Source organism: Lissotriton helveticus, chromosome 1_1, assembly GCF_964261635.1.
Source record: "Lissotriton helveticus chromosome 1_1, aLisHel1.1, whole genome shotgun sequence".
NCBI lineage: Eukaryota > Metazoa > Chordata > Amphibia > Caudata > Salamandridae > Lissotriton > Lissotriton helveticus.
Window position 1 is genome coordinate 1,865,907,462 of NC_136057.1, and position 20,454 is coordinate 1,865,927,915.

Sequence of the window (20,454 nt, forward strand, 5' to 3'; positions counted from 1 at the left end):
CTTTGCCCTCACATAGTCAATGAACACGCAATAACCTCTTTCAATTAAGGACACATAGGCTTTAGCAGGCAATTCACCTTGCTAGTGACACGTGCACCTTAGGCAAGCAACGCTGTGGCAGCATGACTCAGCAAGAGCTGCCTCCCCAGCCTGAGGCCAGTCCTGCTATACTGGTTCTCGTGTCCGTTGGCCTGATCATGATTAGGCGGCCGAAGCTGGTAGCCTTGCCCATTTACGACCCACAAACATCTCTTATCCTACTGTTCCATCTTCTGCACCTGGCTCTGCTCCTTTCCTTCTGGGCCTTTATTAGGGGGAGGTAACGAAATTTACGATGAGGCGGTCCGGGTCTTGAATGAGAAATTGACATGGGATTATGATGGAATAGTGGGAACCCCTCGTTCGTAATGTTTTGACATCAGATATTGTTGACGATTCCTGTGCAACGCCAAATATTTATTGTTTAAGATACAAAGGTTTTTGAATGTGCTAACATGTAAAGAATTTGCCTGAGGCCCAATATTCAGTATATAAGGAGCAACCCTCTTTGTACAAATTGAAACAGGCTCCTAGATACTGCCCATGTGTAGTTTCTGTGACTTCTGTGTCCCTGCAGTAATAAACCTTTGGTCTTTGACGCCACCATCGAGAAGCCCGTGTTTCTGTTTGTTTGTGCACCGAGGCAGGTAGAACTCTGGGGTCTTCGGGTGTTATCCCTGACACCTCTGGACGGAACCAAAAAGTCCAGAACTCCAATTGGCGCCCTACGTGGGGGGACGTCATTCGGTACCAGTCCAAAAGCCTGAAGAGTTCGAGAAGCTTCGTGTGAAGATTCCAGAGGGAGGCGCCCCACTTCATCGATCCCGGCATATCGCAAAAGTGGCCCGACGTTCTCTTCCACGAGGGTTCCCGTTCGGATGGCTACAGTGGTCCGTTGCTTTGACCGTCGCCCTGTCTTGGACCCGAGGTGCAGTCCTTAGTACGGCGAGACGTGACGGGTTTCTCCTTGGTGACGTCTTCAGTGCCTCAGTTAAGTATTAAGTGGTTGCTAGTTGGTTACTTCGTAAGGGTTGCTCCTGTTTGGATAATCCTTTTAGTTTTTGGTTTGGTTTGGTTTCGTAAGATTATCACTGGTTGTTCTGGTTAAGATAATCATTTGGTTTAGTTTGGGTATCGATACATTTGTTCGCTTTGGTAGGCCTAAGTTCTTGGTTCGAGTGCGCACCTTTTGTTTGTGTTTTGTCTGTTCTGTGTTCCGGATTATAAAATGGTAAGTCGGAAAAATTGTATGTTGTCTTGTTTTAGTTGCAACAGTGATTCCCAGTTGGAGGACTCGTGTTCGGTTCCTCCGATTGGAACTCCCCTTTATGATCTATATTGCAAATTTGGTGTGGGCCCTATCTCTTATAACGAGGTATGGATCCACTATACAGAGAAAGATGGTGTCCTTAGTTGGCCACTGCATGGTAGTTTTGAACCCCAAGTTCTTGATAATTTAGAAACGAAATTGTTCAAGAAGAAAGCCCGGCCGGCAATGTTTGATTCTTTCCGTTATTGGCGAAAAGAATCTAAACAGAGAGAAATTAAAAAGTTGAAGAAAGAACAGAAAGAGCAAGAGTTGACTTTAGAACAGTCTGCTAAGCAGCTGCAACTCAACGAATCTGAGAAAGCGATGGAGGTGGCCAATAGAGAGCGTAATTTAGCGATAGACAAGTGCTATCCTGTTTTGCCATCGAGTACAGCTAAGATAGTAGAGGACCCTGAAAAGGATCCCCTGTTGTCTTACTTGTTACGATCACCCCCACCGTATGCACAGGGTGCTACGGCTCCACCTATACCAAATGTTCAATTACCGGTTGCTGGACAACCTGGTGTTCCTGCTCCTTTGAATCAAGTTCCTGTACCTCCTGTGGTCAATATTAATGTTCCTTCGACACCCCCTCTTCCAGGGTTGCCGGCTTCTTTACCTATACCTGTATCGCTCACACCTGCTAGTTCACAGGCTATTCTGCCCGCTACTCCTACTGTTCCTGTTCTATCTGTTCCAACTGCTACTCTATTTACTGCTTCTGCTAATATTATGACTCCACTTTCTGTTCGTCGGAGAATCACTGATTCTGTCTCTAATATTCTATCTCCCTTCTATAAAACTCTGATTAAGACTCCTACCTCTGACTCTGTGCAGAGACGTAGTCAGCTTCCCAGTACTGAAGAGCGAGGAATATTAGATTCCACTGCTCTTAGATGGGTTTCGAAAGTTGGAAGATATAATGTACAAGATGTATTAGATACATTTATGCAATGGAACGAACCGACACAACGATATGTGTTCGATGAAATGTGCTTCCTTCTACGTGAGGAATTGGAAGAGGATGACTCTGAATCAAATAGGGAAGAATTAATTAATGTTCAGAAAGAGTTTGCTGCAGGTATGATAGTTGGTCAAAATATAAAAGAAGCGATGGAACTGATTTTAAGTTATAGGAATGACCCATCCCTTCGTTCACCGAGGGAGTTAGAGAAACGTAGTACGAAACAAAATCGTCAATACCCAATGAGGGAGGTTCCACCAATTTGGCGTGAAGCTGTGCAAGCTAATGTAAACCTTGGTATTGCAGCCGCTCCAGCCCAATTCCAGAGAGTATGGATACATATTCCATGGAAGCGAGCTGAAGTATTAGCAGTGAAACAGGCCTTGCCAGATCCGCGTAAAAATCCTGCAGGATACTACAAAGAGTTGGCTCAGACAGTTGACGCTTGTGTATTGAATCTAGCTGACATAGATCTGCTATTTGGTAATGTAGTACCGCAACCAATTTGGGCTAAGATTCGTAAAGAGAATCATCCAGTTGCCCTAGGTGGTGATTGGGCAGCTATAATTGCAGCGGATGGTCAACAAATAGGTGGTTCTAAACCTGAACCCTTAATTGCTAATTTGCCTGGTAGAATAATCGATTTAATGAAAACCCTGATGCCTGCATTACGCGTTAACTGGGACAAATTGTCCGCATGCAAACAGAAGAAAGACTAAAGCGTCTCCGACTTTTTCACAAGATTCGAGGAGACTTTCGTGGATCATAGTGGTCAGGATATGAGCACAGAAGGAGGCCAGAGATTATTTGTTGATAAATTTGTGCACAATCTGTTGCCAGAACTTAGTGGTAAATTAAAGAATTCTGAAAGTGCGTGGGCTGTCTCTACGACTGCGCAAATACTTGCGACTGCCCAGTACTATGAAAATAGGGATAAAGAGGAGAAAGAAAAATCAGATAAAAAGACGAAAGATTTAAAAACTAAAGTTCTTTTACAGCAAGCATATCCGCCTCGCACGAATCAGACTCATACACAGCAAGGGTCATATCAAAGGACGGAGTATAATTCTCAGAGGCCACAGTACCAATGTAATCAGTGTGCTTATTGCAAAATGGAAGGCCATTATAAGACTGAGTGTCCAGTCTTAGCGCAAAATAATGCTGCGACAGCTCAGAGAGGTCGTGGTAGTTCTATACAAAACTCTAGAGGTCGAGGACGAGGTGCTATGCCTCCACAGACAAGTGATCGCCCTTCTAATCATTTCGATCAGCGAAATGGACAATCTGCCCAACAAAATAGGTCTCAACAGTATCATGTTGAAGACTACTATGAAGCTAGTGAGGAAGTTCAGCCAAGAGAGTACTAGGACAGCCATGGACAAAGAGAGGGAGTAGTATCAGTTCCAGTCGATCAGAGTGGGCCTTATGTCGCAGTAGCAACATCAGGTATAGTCGAACCGTTTCTGTTGGATACTGGTGCAGCAAAAAGTTCTATCATACATGCGAAACTCCCTGGCGCACCTTTGTCTGGCTCAACAAACGTTTCAGTAGGTTTTTCAGGCGCCCCTGTTCACAACCCTGTTTCTGGTCCTTTGTCTATTTCTGTTGGACCCCGCCACTTGAAAGCACCCCTGATTTTGACGACAGGTTGTAATGAAAATCTGCTTGGTTTAGACTTGTTAAAACGCCTATATGCGACATTGTACTGTTCTCCAGAAGGAGTACAGCTTACGTTGGGTAAAAGAATCACCTCTCCAATGTACTTGTCGATGGATGCGCTTCCACCAGAGCTGCGTTCTCTCCCTGATACTCTTTGGGCGACTGGTCCTAATGATGTAGGTCTTTTAGAAATTCCACCGTATGTAGTAACTTTGAAAGCGAATGTAAAACTTCCACGAATACCACAATACAAGATCTCGAGTGAAGGTGAGCGTGCGCTCCTACTGATAGTGCAAGATCTGATCAAGAAAGACGTTGTAGAAGAAACTAGAGGTAATGTCTGTAATAGTCCTGTACTGCCTATTCTGAAACGAACTGACCCAACAAAACCTCCAGTATATAGGTTTGTAATTGATCTTAGAGAGGTTAATAAAATTGTGATTCCACAGTTTCCTGTGGTTCCAGACATTACTGCATTGTTAACGTTGATTCCTGCTACAGCAACATGGTTTTCGGTTATCGACTTGAAAAATGCCTTTTTCAGCATTCCGATAGCCGAGGAAAGCAGAGATATCTTCGGTTTCTCTCTAGGAGGACGAAGCTTCAGGTTTAAACGTGCTCCACAAGGTTATTGTGAAAGCCCGTCCATTTATAGTCAAGCATTAAAAAGCCAGTTAGACTCCTTTGTACTTCCTCCTGGTTCTGCTTTAGTACAATATGTCGATGATCTTCTAGTGGCTGCCGATGACAAGGAAACTTGCAAAACAGCTACAATTTCTTTATTGCATCATTTGTCAAATTTGAATCACAAGGTGTCACCTTCAAAAATGCAATACTGTTGCCAAGAAGTGACCTACCTAGGTCATCTCTTGTCAAAGGAGGGAAGGAAGTTGACCCCAGAGAGAATAAAAGCAATTACACAGATGAATGTTCCTAGCACGCAGAGAGAAGTACGTGCCTTTTTAGGTATTACCTCATATTGTAGGCAATGGATCCCAAATTTTTCTCTTTTGGCAAAACCGTTGGTAGCTTTGACTGGGAAAAATGTTCCGAGTCCAGTGCCATGGTCTGCCGAATGTCAGAAGAGTTTTTCTGAGTTACGAAATGCACTGTGTTCAGCTCCTGTATTGGGTACACCCGATTACAGTAAGCCATTTACGCTCTATGTCCATGAGAGAGAAGGTTGTGCGTTGAGTGTTTTGACACAGAAATTTGGTGATAAACAACGGCCTTGTGCGTATTTTTCATCAACGTTAGATCCGGTAGCTAGAGCGTTGCCTAGTTGCTTGAGAGCTACAGCCGCAGCTGCGGCCTCCATTCGACAATCTGCTGGTTTAGTAATGAACAACATGCTAGTGGTTATGGTTCCTCATGCTGTGGATACACTCATGAACCGAACCAAGACGCAGCACCTTACCAGTGCTAGATTATCAGGTTACGAACTGACATTGCTAGCGAGTCATATTCAGATCAAAAGATGCAATGTATTGAATCCAGCAACATTGTTGCCGACTAGTCAAGAGTCGAGTGATTCCGAACCACACGACTGTTGTTTCAGAACTGAGGAAGAAACAAAAGGACGAATTGATTTAAAAGACACTCCGTTATCAGATCCAGATGGCACGTTGTATGTTGATGGGTCTTGCTTCAAATTGGAAAATGGTGATGTGACTGCTGCCTATGCAGTAACGACTTTGAGTACGATTGTGGAGACTGCAAGAGTGAGTCAGAATTCTGCCCAGGCTGCAGAATTGATCGCGCTAACAAGAGCGTGCGTTTTAGCTAAGGGAAAGAGAGTGAATGTGTTCACAGATAGCCAGTACGCGTTCGGCGTAGCCCATAGTTTTGGCCGTATGTGGAAAGAGAGAGGTTTCATTACGTCCCATGGGACTAAGATTCAACATGGTCAGCTAGTTAATGACTTGTTGGAATCTCTAACCTTGCCGACTGAAGTTGCGATTGTGAAATGCAGTGCTCATAAAGCAATCACGGATGATGTTGGTCGTGGGAATGCTTTTGCTGATGAGACTGCAAAACAGACAGCTAGAAATATGATGAGTAGAATGTATGTTGCAACGTCTGCAAGATGGATTTCTGAGTCTGGAATGTGTGAGGACACAGTGGAAAGCGTGAAAGAAATTCAGAAAGAGGCGACTGAGGAGGAAAAGCTTGCATGGAAAGAGAGCACGGGTAAATTGGACCCGAGTGGGTGTTGGATTGACTTGTTGGAACAACAGCGTTGGATGTTGCCTGATGCGTATGTGCTTGCAGTAGTAACGATGGCACATGGAGCAGCGCACATCAGTTCTAAAGGGATTTGTAAGATGTTGGCTCCAGTTTGGAAGAATGATGGGATTAGTAAGTGTGCAGAGAGAGTGGTGAGAAATTGTATGGTATGCTTGATGCATAATCCTGGCAAGGGAATCCCCACACCTGCAGGTCACTTCGCTCCTCCTTTCTGCCCCTTTGAAGTGATTCAGTTAGACTTCATTCATATGGATCGTTGCAACAATCTAAAGTACGTCCTAGTGGTAGTTTGCGCGTTCTCCAGATGGATCGAAGCATACCCACTGAAGGACAATACTGCTTTGTCCACTGCCAAAATCCTTCTTAAAGAATACTTCCCCAGATTCGGAATGCCACGGATTGTATGGTCAGATAATGGAAGTGAGTTCGTAGGGAAAGTTATGCAGAGTGTGTGTGCCGGCCTAGGGATTAGACAAAAGTTTCACAGTGCGAATCATCCCCAGTCCGCGGGTTTAGTTGAGGGTTACAATGGCACCCTTAAACTGAAACTTGCTAAGATACAAGCGTCCACGGGTTTGCCCTGGCCAGATGCACTGCCTTTGGCTTTGTTATCAACAAGAGCAACTGTACATTCTAGAGTAGGGCTTAGTCCATATGAAATAATTTTTGGTCGTCCTGCAAATGTTTGGGGGGTACCTAGACCGAAAGAATTTAAGCAGCTGGAATACCCAATGTTAATTGATTACCTTTTCGACTTGACTGCTAAATTGAGCCTTATTCACCAACAGGTTTTCGATGCATTGCCAAAGCCACCGGAGAGTCCAGGTCATCAGCTGAAACCTGGGGATCAAGTAGTCATTAGAAATTTTGCAAGAACGAAAAATCTTCAGCCCAGATTCGTTGGCCCCTTCCAAGTCTTATTGGCGACGAGAACTGCTATTCGTGTGGCCGGACGGAAGAATTGGATCCACACGACACACGTCAAACGTGTGCCTCTGCCACTTCCTTACGACAACTGGGTAAAGAAAGGAATCAGTGCCTCTGAAGCAGAACAAATACCCAGTTTCATCCCTTTCAGTGATGCAGAACTGATCACTGATACATCAAACTCTGGCTCTCCTCCTGAAACTGCTCTTTTGAACCCTGAACATTTGCCATCTGCACCAAAAGAACATTTGCCATCTGCAAACGTGAACATTGCAACGTCGGCTGAAAATACATTGTTTCCAGATCAGACAGCTCCTGCAAAACTGAGATACAACTTGCGATCTCGCAATATGGACAAATAAAGCAGGAAACTGCCTATTTTCACATTTGAATTTTTGATACATTGCCTCCAGCCAGGAAGTTTGCTATTATTTTGTTGTTTTAAATTTTGCCTTGCCGTCTGGGTAGCCGTAGGGTCGTGGCTGTGTGCTTAGTTGAATCTGCGGGGGTCAGACACAAGGTCGATCTTTCTGTTAGTTCTGGGAACTCCCAGGGCTGATAGAGGCATTTTCATCTACGTACACATCATTAGTGGTCACGAACGGATTGTAGAAGATGGAGCTTCCTGAGCTGCAACGAAAGAATGTAATTTATGTTCACAGAAATAGACTGTACAGAATACTTCACAGCAAATGCTTTCTAATGCAATGTGCAGTTACATTTTTAATTGTTTTAATAACGTTGGCGGGTGGAATCATCTTTGGTGTGCATTTAATTTTTATGCCGGTAACTACAGTACCTCCCCTTGATCCTACTACTTCTACGGTTTCTTCTATGCATTCTTTTCACTCGTTTCCTGAACACGAACAAGCTCGACGCTCAGAATTTATTAACAATACATTTGTACAGCTCTTGCATCAACACCAACTGGTAGTTAATACTACAGACTGCTGGGTGTGTGGCTTGATACCTCACACTATGGATAAAGGCATTCCCTATCTAGTCTTGCCTTTTAGCTATAATGGATCATTTCAGGCCTTTCAGACCATTTTTTCCTATGCCCTTGAGACCTATCCTTCGCGTCCACCACGGTCCACTAAATACAACTCAGCCAACAAAGCTTTAGTCCAGGGAATTATTGACATGATTAGAGACGTCAATAATACTCCATCTTACCCTAGAGATGAATTACGGGTGTATTTGAGTTGGAACTCTACAGAGTATCGCCTTAGTTTGGGAGAAAGCAAGCGTAAAAGCTCCACTTCAGTCTGGGTCGTGCCTCACCGAGGTCAGGTCTGTGTGCAAGGAAATGGGAGAAATCTAAGAGCTCAGCTAGGGAGGAGTGAGTGCGTTGAGACTTACGTATTTCCGTCTAACTCCTCCCCTGCCTTCCTTACTGCTAGGGGTACTTACTTCATCTGTCAAGACAGAGCGTATACATGGCTGCCTGCTGACTTCTCAGGTTCATGTTATATTGCTCGATTGTTACCTCCGACATACACTGCTTCTTCAGATTATCACAAGACCAGAGTAGCAAGAGGTGTCTTTAGCAAGGAAGATACCGCTGGTCAGGAAGCTGGAGACTTCTTCAAAGGTTTCCTTCCGTTTTGGGGGCCTATGGCCAATAGTAGAAATCTACGTCAACTAACACGGGTAGTTGAATCTACTATTACAGAAACTGCTGGTGCCCTTAGTAACTTAACAGCTGAGCTTCAGGCGGATCGTCTCATGACGTTGCAGAACCGTATGGTTCTAGACGTAATACTTGCAGATCGAGGTGGGGTATGCAGAATGATCCAATCGAGCTGCTGTGTTTTTATTCCCAATAATGCTCCAACCGTCTATGAAGCGATCTCTAAGCTACACAAGATTTCCGACTCTATACACGTAGACAAGGGAAACTGGTCCTTCATGGAGTGGTTTTGGACTCTGGTATCAGCGTGGGGATGGAAGGTTCTGATGGTCATTGGTGTCATCCTAGTATTTCTGTTCTCGTGCTGCCTTATTATCCAATGTGGTCCCGCTTTGTGTAGTCTCTGTGCTGCAACCTGTTTCAGAAAACCACCTACATTTGGGGAGAAGGTACGAGACAAGATGATGATGCAACAACATGTCACTGACCTAATGAGCATAGAGTTAGATTCTGACATAGACTGAGTAATTGCCTATGTAAGGGCAAAAGGAGGGTCTGAGGTTCCGTGACGATTTGAACCCGTGTTTTTAACATTGTCGCAAATACATAATTTTGGTATCAGTGAACCGCAAATGATCCATCTAGTATATCCTGGTGTTTTCGCTATGCTACGAGCAAGAGCACTCCTGTTACAAACACATTTCTGTTCTACCCATGGCATCCATCTTAGAACACGGAAGCCATTTTGTATTCTTTGCCCTCACATAGTCAATGAACACGCAATAACCTCTTTCAATTAAGGACACATAGGCTTTAGCAGGCAATTCACCTTGCTAGTGACACGTGCACCTTAGGCAAGCAACGCTGTGGCAGCATGACTCAGCAAGAGCTGCCTCCCCAGCCTGAGGCCAGTCCTGCTATACTGGTTCTCGTGTCCGTTGGCCTGATCATGATTAGGCGGCCGAAGCTGGTAGCCTTGCCCATTTACGACCCACAAACATCTCTTATCCTACTGTTCCATCTTCTGCACCTGGCTCTGCTCCTTTCCTTCTGGGCCTTTATTAGGGGGAGGTAACGAAATTTACGATGAGGCGGTCCGGGTCTTGAATGAGAAATTGACATGGGATTATGATGGAATAGTGGGAACCCCTCGTTCGTAATGTTTTGACATCAGATATTGTTGACGATTCCTGTGCAACGCCAAATATTTATTGTTTAAGATACAAAGGTTTTTGAATGTGCTAACATGTAAAGAATTTGCCTGAGGCCCAATATTCAGTATATAAGGAGCAACCCTCTTTGTACAAATTGAAACAGGCTCCTAGATACTGCCCATGTGTAGTTTCTGTGACTTCTGTGTCCCTGCAGTAATAAACCTTTGGTCTTTGACGCCACCATCGAGAAGCCCGTGTTTCTGTTTGTTTGTGCACCGAGGCAGGTAGAACTCCGGGGTCTTCGGGTGTTATCCCTGACACCTCTGGACGGAACCAAAAAGTCCAGAACTCCACCGTCTCATAATTCCTACATACAAGGAAAAAACACACGAGTACAAGATCTTTCTCTGTTCAAGCAGCCAAACTATGGAATTCCCTACCCACAAACATAAGATCGACAGACAACCATCTTCACTTCAGAAGATTAGTCAAGAGCTGGCTCTTACCCACATGACAACTATACTAACAATTCATGAATATACCAGAACAGTATACTCGGACATAAACAGCTATACTTCTAACTGTCAAGGAAAAGTGCTCTTGTTATACAGGTATCATTGTACTTTGAAATATGCCTCCTTCCATAATTACAAACATTTACATAAGGAGAAAACTATATATTGCACCCCAAGAAACATGTGTATATCGGAACTGGTCAAATGCACTGTTTCTATGTAGATATAGGTGCATATATAGAAGGTTATGCCTGCTACCAATAACTACAATAAGTGGCCTGTGTATTTTTATGTATTCTCAAATTAGTTTGAACCATAAACATATTCCACAACATAAATGTGCGCAGCAGGCCATGTAAATATTGCCGCTTCAAAATATATATATATATATCTTCAGCTCCAAAGGACACCCTCCCAAGCCAGGGAAGGAAGCGGCCGCACTCTCGTGAAACTTTTCAAATGTATTTTATTGCACAAACAACAGGACGCGTTTCGGCAGACGTGCCTTTTTCCTCTGTGTCAACCTGTGCAACAAGTGTTGCCGCCATTTAAGCTTGCATTTCAAAATTGATTACACATTTTTTCACGTGAATACATTGACATGAAAGACAGACAAAATCTTCATTACGATTTTGGCGGCCATTTTAGAATGGTGTACATAATACTTAATACCTTAATAAACCTTAAATTCAATCGTGAATTATTAACCTGCCATATTCACAAGTCATGTATTATGTCAGTCATGAAAACAACATTTAAAAAAATAACTAAATAATTAAGCCCTGTATGGGCAAAGACACTTAGTTCACAAAATTGAGCCCTGTATGGGCATAGTGACGATGTGACTAGTTCATTGAAACAGCTCAAAGAATTAATAATTCTCTAAATCATTCATATTCAGATTGTGCAACACTTCTAAATATCAGTATCATGGAACTATTTACATTGATATCAACAGAAACAGTTTTATACATCAGTGTCATCAAAAACAACTAGGAAAAAAGAGTATTGTTATCCTAGATGTATGAAAAGTTCTTCTTCAGAATTGAGACCAAATGGGATGACAGTGTGTAAATCGATAATGTACCTTGATTCCAACCTGCGTAATTTCTGCAATCTATCACCACCACGGTCACTCAATGGGATATGATCTATGCAGTAAAATTTCAATAGTGTTCGATCACTATTGTGGACTTCAGAAAAATGCCTGGCCACTGGGTAAGTGGGATCTCTATTCTCAATGGCACGGGCATGCTCTAGAATTCTTTTTTTGGCAGGGTGTTTGGTGCTTCCAACGTAAATTTTCAGGCAAGGGCAGATTAGGCAGTAAACACAAAAAGGAGTAGTGCAGGTTAAGAAGAATTTTATCTTTTTAGTCACTCTTGTGCCTGGCAATTGAAATGTTTGAACCTTAGTGCTATTCTTGCAAGCCTTGCACTTGGAGCATGGAAAGAAGCCTGTCATAGTGTCTAATCGTGGAACAAAGGGAACAGCTTGGTAATGGTTTTTAACTAGGTGATCTTTCAACGATCTACTTCGCCGGAAAGTTATTTGTGGTTGCTCTGGCAAATCTTTTCCGATCACCAGATCTGACTTTAGAATATGCCAGTTCCGGTTAAGTATCTGTCTGAATCCCCCTGATTCTCCAGAGAATGTAGTAATAAATCTACTAAATTCTGTGTCTTTTGCTATGAGTTGTCTACGTTCTTTAAACAGGCTACTACGTTTTATTTTCTGTACTTTTTCCAAGGTCTGATTTAATAAACCACTCTTGTATCCCCTGGCCTTAAAGCGATCAATGGCATCTTTTGCTGATTGTTCAAAGTCTTTATCGTCAGAACAATTTCTTTTGATGCGAAGTAACTCCCCATATGGGATACTTTTTATCAAAGATATCTGATGACTGCTATTTGCCTCGAGTGTAGAGTTATCGGCTGTTGATTTTCTAAACAGCTTAGTGCAAATTCTATCGTCTTTGATAAAGACTTGAAGGTCCAGAAAAGATACAGTGGTTTGGCTCATATGCCCACTGAAGTGGAGGTTCAATGGATTGTTAATGAGCAAGTCAAGGTATGATTCAGCTTGGAGTTTGGGACCCTTCCATAGGATGAACAAATCATCGATATATCGATGCCAGGCTACAGTACAATTTACATGTTCAGTAAAGGGCTCCGCCCAGGCCACCTGCTTCTCCCACCAGCCCACAAATAAATTCGCGTAGCTGGGGGCAAAGAAGGTGCCCATCGCGGTCCCCCTTATTTGTCGGTAATGTTGCTTATCAAAAAGGAAAATGTTATTGCAAAGGACAAATTCAGCAAATTCCAACAACATTTCATTATGTTCAGAGTATTCTAAAGATCTTCCTTTTAGAAAATACCGCACAGCCTGTAAGCCCTTTTTGTGATCAATAACCGTGTATAAACTGGTTATATCTAATGTGATCATCCACATGTCAGTTTCCCAAGGTATGTCCATGATACTCTTGATAAAATCAGGAGAGTCCTGAATGTATGAGGGCAATGTTTTGACAAAGTCTGCAAGAAAAAAGTCAATATATTGGGACATACGATCTGTTAGACAGTCAATGGAGGAGACGATAGGTCTGCTAGGCGGCCGTTTGATGTCTTTATGGACTTTTGGTAAGTGGTAGAATGTCGATGTCGCTGGACACGGACAGGACAAAAATGTATGTTCCTTGTCATTTATCATCCCTCTACCTGCCCATTTCGTCAGCAAATTATGGTATTGATCAATACTTTTGATGTAATCATCTTTGCTGATTTTTTGATAACAGTTAGTATCAGACAATTGGCGTATCGCCTCCTGTGTGTAGTATTCTCTTGTCATCTCAACCACATTCCCGCCTTTATCAGATGGTTTCAATATCAACTTGGGATTTTCCTGTAGTTCTTTTAAGGCTTTTTGCTCTCCTCTGGTTAGGTTATGTTTCTGGTTGGAAACTGTGGTTGTTCTCATCTTTAGGAGATCTTGATTGACTGCCTGTTCGAATACGTCAATGGTGTCAAAAGTTGACGCTGGTATAAATGTTGATTTTGGTTTGAAGTTAGTTGGTGACGGTTTTTGTTTGATGCCACATTTTATTGCTTCAGTCACATTCAAGTCAGGGTCTTGGGAGTCTGTTACTGCTTGGCTTGAAATAAGTTGCATGGCGCTGAGATCAGTGCCGGTCAATGCAGAAGATTCCATATGTACACCTGTGATTTCAGCCGAGAGAGGACGAGTTTGAGATCTCAATTTAAAAAATTTCTGTAATTTCAATTTTCGCGAGAAAAGATACAGATCAATGCGAGATTGGGTATACTCTAATTTCTTTGTTGGGCAAAATGTCATTCCTTTTTTAAATACGCTAATTTGATCTTGAGTTAGCTTGTATTGCGTCAAATTAATGATCGAGAGATCTTCAGATTGTATTATTTCCTTAGGTTTTTCTGGCTCCGTGTTTGAGTAGCCATTCCTAATTGCCTGCCTGTATCTGCCGCCCCTTCTTGTCTTCCTGTTGCTCGGCTTTGTCGATTTTGTGGGGCTTGTGATCTGCCTCTTCCCCCTCGTTGTCGAGAGTTGCGCATCAGCTGAAACTCCTCTAAAAAACGCCCTCTACCACTCAAAGGGTATGTGGTTGTACCAGTGGTTTCCTCTCCTGATTGTTCTGCATCCGTACTTGCAGCTGATTCAGATGTATCTTTAGCTTGTGCATTTTTTAGACCACCTCCTCTCAAGGCCCTGCGTGGGGCATCAAATTTACGGGCAAATGTAAGAATTTTGCCCTGTTCGTAGTCATTTGCGTCCCGTATGAATTTAGTGTGTTTTCTTAATTTGATCTTTTCTTGATAGGCAATCAGTCGGGTTTTCATTTTCTCCCTTATGCCATCTCTATCAACCATTTCAGTATTAGCGTCAATTAGTGATTCAATATCCGCTATTTCTTGCAAACATTTTTCCCGGTCACTCCAGGCAAATTTAACTAGACTCTTTAACATCCCTGCGCTTGATTCTGCGGTGTATTCTGACCACTCTTCAAGAAGCGCTGGATCCGGATTCTCATAAGAGGGAATTGTGTAAATGCGTAGTTCGCGTGGTACTCTCTTGACCTCAAGATAGCGTTGCAGTGAGGTCGCTTCCCACCATTTCCGCACCTCACGTTCCATTAGTCTTTCGAGTTTGGTGAACAATGCCTGTAATGAACTGGGAGTCTCTTTGTCAAAAGCCGAGTCGGGGCGTTGCATGGGGCTGCATTTAAACACATCGTCAGCCTCAGCGTTTCTCGCAGTGTCAGAAAACATGGCACTCTCAGATGTAGGCAAGCGCTTGGGCACTGGTTGAATGTGCAATTGTATGCAAACAAATATCAGGTTGCTTCAAGATCACTCACTCCGGCTAGTTACTATTCTTCTAACCAATTTTACAGCGTCACAACGTCAATGTGTATAGCAGTCTTTAACGGTCTTTAACGGATAGCGGGCTGGCGCGATGAAAACTCACCCGCCTAGTTGAAGCCCCGATATTCCGTGGCGCTGGATTGTTCGGTTTGTTAGCGGTGTTCCGACGACAAAAAGCAAGCTCCAATTTTCCACCTCAGCCGAGGTTGCGAGCACTCAGGAGTGGGTGCGGTCCAAAAACGCGGCGGTGGCTCCGCGTAACAAATTCAGCTCCAAAGGACCCCCTCCCCAGCCAGGGAAGGAAGCGGCCGCACTCTCGTGAAACTTTTCAAATGTATTTTATTGCACAAACAACAGGACGCGTTTCGGCAGACGTGCCTTTTTCCTCTGTGTCAACCTGTGCAACAAGTGTTGCCGCCATTTAAGCTTGCATTTCAAAATTGATTACACATTTTTTTCATGTGAATACATTGACATGAAAGACGGACAAAATCTTCATTACGACTTTGGCGGCCATTTTAGAATGGTGTACATAATACTTAATACCTTAATAAACCTTAAATTCAATCGTGAATTATTAACCTGCCATATTCACAAGTCATGTATTATGTCAGTCATGAAAACAACATTTCAAAAAATAACTAAATAATTAAGCCCTGTATGGGCAAAGACACTTAGTTCACAAAATTATATATATCTATCTATCTATATATATAAGTTCAAATAGCAGGTCCTGCACCTCCAACTTGTATATATATATATCCAGAGAAGCTCCCAGTCGCTACCTCCAATCCCCTCGGACCGGCGAAGCGAAGACAGAGACAGACCACAATTCAGGTAACAATTTTCTTTACTGCAGCATACGGATGGTAGATAAAACAGCAATGACGCGTTTCGGGCGTAGCCGCCCTTGTTCACATGCAGTTGGTTAACAGCCTGAATAACTTTTTATAATGCGAGTCACTCCGCCTACTCCCCGCCTCCAGCTTGGTCATGTGACCCATGAACACAAACAAAATACTATTTGCCCGAATCTCAAGGGCTAGCAGCATATATTATACATTAAATTAATATATGTATAACAGTATTTCTTATAATGTTGATTTCTGTATTATAGTCAGCATAAATGCAGTTTTTATAACAATAAGTAAGAAACATGGGAAATGTTGCGACATTAATAGCATACATTCTATTTAAATTATCCTGTAATTTAAAACATATCTTGGATAAATCCATAAACTGATAAACATCTGTCACAAACTGTGTGCATAGCCATAGGTCACTAGTTCCTCTCCAAACTAAATTTTATGCTAGGAATTTGTAGGCATTGGAATGCAAAATTTAGTGCAAGAAATATATAATATATGTGACTGAACTATACTGCCCAGTGTGCAAAAAAGCTTTCTCTTACAGTTCAAATATTCACGTCTAAAAAGTGATTAAAAGAACCTTATAGTGATAAAAACGAATCTGAGTATTGAAAATGAGTTAGTATGTTACCTTTATAAAAATTGACAATAGTCATATTCTATTATGAACATCTTCCATGCTCGTGACGGAACCATTCCGTCACGAGCCACGGGTGGGCTGTGCTGGTGACGGAACGGTTCCGTCACGGCCCTGCCGCCGCGCGTGCGCGGCGCGAATTCCGCGCCTGCGCTGACGTTCTAAAGAACGGGCGGGGTCGTGACGGAACGGTTCCGTCACAAGCACAGCTCACCCGCGAGCCGTGACGGAGCGGTTCCGTCACAAGCACGGAACCGCCGCGCGGCCGCCCCACCCCCTTAGCGCTGCGGCGGAATAGCGCCGCAGCGAAGGGGTTAAAAGGTAAATCTAAAACATTTTTAAAAACCCGTAATTTCATCATATGTATAAAAAACGTGATAAAACCTCATAAAAAAGACAATTCATGAGATAAAAAAATATAAAGTAGAAAAGTGGAAGCAATGCATATAAATATTAAAAAATTATAGCATTGATATATAGAGGAAATTAATTCAAGTGTGGAAAACAGGGAACCTGACTAACCAACATGATATACAAATAAGTATACTGTGAAGCAGGTAAAAGCCCTGAAGCAGAGATTCCAGATGGACAACAGGGAACCTGACTGCCCATCCGGATCGGTCAATGTCAAAAATAAAGTGTCGCTAGGGAAAGATTTTTGTGGTAATGACAATTTAGTACAGTCTAAGTATCAGTGAGGAAACAAAGAGCCTAGGGAAACTCAACGGGCTGGTTGTACATAGCAAAGGTTATATATATATATTTTATTTATTTATTTTTATTTTGTAACCAAAGTGCCCCAAAGCAATGAAAGAGCACACAACTTACAGAGGAAAACCTTCCGGTTTTATTTGCATGAAGAACTGGCATCAGCTTTCAATTTTACTTGTCCCGACGCGTTTCGAGGCTCCTGCCTCTTATTCATGGATGATTAGTATATGCAGCAGTTGGCTCCGATTTTACCTCTCACAGCATACTTCATTTAAATACCCCAGTGGGCTTTGCGCAGTGCGTTAGTGTGTCACTGTAATGCTTGGATTTGAAGTCCATAATCAGAGTAATTTTTATGCTATTAAGAAACATACCCTTCCATCTTTCCCCTTCTGTCCTATCCCAAACCTTTCTGACTACTATAAACTCTCAAACCTCCTTCTCAAACTTTCACCGCTCCTTTGGCCATTCCACCCAACTAACAAGCACAAATGACCACTACTTACAAAAAACCTACGACTTCCCCTTTACAAGTCAAATCCATTCCTATCATTCTATCCCTACTCCAAGCTCCCACTTTTCATACCCATCCCTATCATTATATCCCTACTCCAATGTTACTAAACACGCAAGAAATCAAGAGCACAAACTTAACACTACCAATACACAAGACAAAACTGAAATATTTTTTACTGACCTACTAACCACTAATTTTGGGTACCGGAATAGAAGGCTACTTGCCGAAAAAGTGCATCAATGCATAGTCAGGGTTTGTAAGAGCTATATAAATACATTTACAACTACAATAAGGATTGTTTAGCTACAGCACAGTTAATGCACTTGCAAGGCCTTTAGATTTCCACCTCCTAGTGAATTTGTTTTACCAGCCGAATAAGGCGGACTTTTGGACGATTAACCAAGCCCCAAATTCCCCCGAAAGTGTGAGTCTACTGCCTAAGCTGTAAACTGGTAGCAAAAATGGGTCTTGGGGATATAGATGGTGTTGAGGTGGTATGGCCAGTAGCGAGAGAACAAACTTTCTGTACTTTTATATGCAGACAAACAGTTTTTCATAAGTGTCTGAAAGTAAAATGAACTGGATGTGAACCTGGTTCAAGCATAGAAGCTCTTTTTTGGTAGATTTTTCTTTCACTTTTTCATTGGTGTGATCTGGTCGTGGCCTCTACTGCTTCTTCTAGATTTTATGGAGAAAAAGAGATCCGAGCAGGATCAGGAAGCACAAAGCAATCCACGTTCGGAACCAGTCTCATTCAGCCAGCTGTAGCCACTGAACAGCACACCTCCGACTAGTTTTTTATCAAGTCTTGGACTTCATTTGGATACAACAATTCCTTCACTTGTTAAGTCACAATTAACCTAGTCTCTTTGATAAAATGAGTACCTATCAGTTGAAGTGGCCCCTTGTGATTTATGCATATCCCCTTAAGTTTAAAGGTTGGAAAGGACTGGGGCTGCAAATTAAACAAAGATCTCCGCGGGAGGAGCTCAGCTCACCTAGCTATCCTAGCGCTTGGAGTACATTCTCAGCTTCACTTGCGTCCCTCGGGCTGGCTTACCTTTCTTCTGTCTGATAAACAGCGAAGTGATGGTGGTGTCTCTCATAGCGCCTCTGACCACTGTGTTAACACCATGCACACGGCAGACTGCCAGTCAGCTGGTCTGAGCAGGGGCACTCCCCCTTCCTTCGGTCTGAGGCGGCTACTAACTTCCCCACCCTCTTCCTCTTTAGGTGCAGAGGAGGGGGTGGAAAGGCTCCAGACACCAGGGCATATTAAAAAAAAAAAACACAACACGAAGAACATGTCCAAGTTCACTTCGACCAGCAGGACCCTGCATCGAGAAATGGGACAGCGAGGCGGCAGATGTTGGTGGGAAGTCTAGGAAAAGCCATATTCCGAGGAGAGGTGAACGCGTTAGTGGACAAGAAGAAATAGGAAGGCAGCGCATAGCAGCTGACATCAACCTGAAGGTTTCGAGACAGGGAATCTGAACTCCCCCACAGGACCCGGGTTCTGGCACAGGTCGCCCTGTCAGCCTCTACCGGGGTTGAGGGGAGAGACTAGTTGTCTAGGCTAGCAAACTGTCAATTGGGTGAGGGCCCGGTTGTTCTCCTGTTCATCCGGGTGCTCGTACTTGCACACATTGCCAATCAGGATGATGGGGCGCACCAGCTGTCAGTCAAGTCCTGCACCCTGGAAAGGCTAGTACAGACTCTAAACACCAGACAAGAGACGGCGACTGTGGGTCGAGGGCCTGGAAGGGAGCCAAATTCAGAGTCGAACACGTTTACTTAGAAAAGCCGGTGCAGAGGAATGATACACTGGCCCGAGTAGCGTGCGCCAGCAAAGATGGCAGCCAATCCAAATCATTCAGAGTACGCCTTCCACACTGGTAGCCCTTTCAAGTGCTCGGTTTTTAAGCTGCTGGCTGTTGTGTATACAGTTAATCTCGTGTACTTCTAGACAGCAACTATTATTGTTTTCTGGCAAATTTCCAGGTGCTCCAAATATTGGCAAATAAGAACAAGCTAATAGACAAGCGTGGCCCCGAGGCTGCGAAAGTGAAACAGTACTCGTGCATGCAGAGCGTTTGCCTTGCGGGAGCGAGAGCAGCGGCAGGTGCGATAATTGCAAACAGTTGGCGCCGCTGCTTGCTCCCACAAGGCAAACGCTCTGCATGCACGAGTACTCATTGGAAACAGTGCAAAACATGCACAGGTTTCCAAGAAAGTACAGAGCGATGCCAAGAGGTCCCTCCTAAGCAGCGCTTGCGCGCTGCGTTGGCGAGACCTAAAAAAGAGGACCAAAAAGAAAGACTAATACACCAGAGGAGAGTTCCAGACCCTGCTACTAGATGGCGGTAGAATGCACAACATGTGAATCCAGAAAAAATGTATGCTGCAAAAGTACTGTTTCGGTATATACTTGTAAAGTCCTGCATGATACATCATGTGGTGAAGGTCAATGTATTGTAATGCCTGCGGGGCAGAGGCATGTGAAGTAAATACCCGCATTGTAAAGTCTGATATTGGATTGCACTTCCCAAAGAGGTGATTGCGTTATATGCGGACTATTTAATGTTTTTCACCACAGATGTCCAGTGTGCCTTGCCACAACTTGTGGCGGAGGCAAAAAGGTTTGGCACTTTTTTCAGGGTATAAAATCAACGAGGAAAAAATTGAATAAACTATCTGGAATCAAAATGAAGGGGGAAATAGAGAGTGCTACAGAAATGAGATACCAGGGGATAAATATAACCAGGGACATAGAGAAACGTATTGCATTGAATTTTGAGAAAACCAGCCAAGAAGTTGGAAAATTGTTAAAAAGATGGCAGAATCTCCCAATGTCTATTTAACGGTGGGTTCATTTG

At 43.3% G+C, this 20,454-nt stretch overlaps 1 protein-coding gene across 2 annotated transcripts in view; it reads right to left on the reverse strand.

Annotated features, from left to right (window-relative positions):
* Positions 1-20,454, reverse strand: part of DARS2 (aspartyl-tRNA synthetase 2, mitochondrial) — a 257,150-nt gene that overhangs the window by 1,177 nt on the left and 235,519 nt on the right. The window lies entirely within an intron of this gene.